This window comes from Chiloscyllium punctatum, unplaced genomic scaffold (genome assembly GCF_047496795.1).
Source record: "Chiloscyllium punctatum isolate Juve2018m unplaced genomic scaffold, sChiPun1.3 scaffold_742, whole genome shotgun sequence".
Classification (NCBI taxonomy): domain Eukaryota; kingdom Metazoa; phylum Chordata; class Chondrichthyes; order Orectolobiformes; family Hemiscylliidae; genus Chiloscyllium; species Chiloscyllium punctatum.
In genome coordinates this window covers 75,061-76,339 of record NW_027310476.1, presented here as the reverse complement: position 1 = coordinate 76,339, position 1,279 = coordinate 75,061, and the positions used below count along the sequence as shown (strand labels likewise).

At 67.6% G+C, this 1,279-nt stretch overlaps 1 pseudogene; it reads left to right on the top strand.

Annotated features, from left to right (window-relative positions):
• Window positions 1-110, top strand: LOC140473839 (5.8S ribosomal RNA; annotated as a pseudogene; the record flags this gene model as incomplete).
• Window positions 111-1,279: the final 1,169 nt, after the last annotated feature.

Here is a 1,279-nt window from a genome sequence, read left to right as displayed (position 1 = left end):
GCAGCTAGCTGCGAGAATTAATGTGAATTGCAGGACACATTGATCATCGACACTTTGAACGCACTTTGCGGCCCCGGGTTCTTCCCGGGGCCACGCCTGTCTGAGGGTCGTTTGGCAATCAATCGCACTCGCCTTGGCTGGCGAGAGCGCGGCTGGGGTGTCGCAGAGGACCCGTCCTCTTTGTCCCCCTAAGTTCAGACTCCGGAGCCCTCCGGCGTCGGAGCGCTTGGCCTTTCCCCCCCCACCCTGCACATTCCGTTCGTCAGGCTCGACGCCATCCCCCCGCCGGGGAGCGCGGCCTGGCGTCCGTCTGTGTCGTGGCAGTGGGGCCAGCACGGCTGTCACCGGTCCCAGAATGGCTGTCGGTGGTTCACACTGTGTGTGTGTGCCAACCCTCCTGGTCTCTGGGACACGGAGCTGCCACGAAGTGTTGAGCCTCCAGTGGGGGGTCTGCCTAAGCTCTGCACGTCCGCATTGGGTCCGTCTCTCGGTTGGCTGGCAGTGGAAAGAGTGAAGGGAGCCGCGGAGGTCCGGTGCTGGTGCGCCGCCGGCCTGACCGTGGAGCTCGCCGGTTTGACACGCTGACCCGACTCGATGGTTGATCGATTGAGAGTGCTGGGAGCTGCAGGCCGCCCGCTGCTGCAGCCGCCCGTCTCGTGGTTCGTCCTCGGCCTTAAGTGGCCGGCGGGGCGTCTGATCCTGTCTCCCCTGCTGGCGCCGAGTGCCTGGCCGAGGGAGGAGGTTTTCGTCGAACGCTGTGACTTGGACGGTCGCACGCGCGTGGATCGCTGGCTCTTGGCTCTCCCGTTCAGTCCGCACGTTTTCCGCTCCGTCCTGCCACCGGTCTCGGGAGGTACGGAGGGGTTGGCGGGCGTGGTGTGTGCTCCGTCACCGTGCAGGCACACCTACCACGCCGTCGGCCGACCCCCGCACGGTCCTCCTGGCCATCGGGAGGACGGCGGAACGTCGGGCTGTCGGGGGCCAAGTCGCCAGAAGGCCACCGCTGTGTCTTCCGTACCCTGTCACCGTCGGCGTGCCTTCCTCAACTCGTCCGGCTCGGGGCCGCTGGGTTCAGGAGCGGCGTCGCCCGCCGGCCCCACTGAAGGCCGTGCCGTTCCGCGGCTGGCGATCGATGTGCGTGGCGTGCCTGCGCGACCGTTCGCCACTTGAGCCTCGGCACTCCTCTCTCCCTCTCTCTGACCGTCGGGCAGTCTCTGTCTGCTGGTGCCTCGCACGTCCCGGGCGGCGGGTCGTCACCCCCGCGACCGGGCCTCCGGCA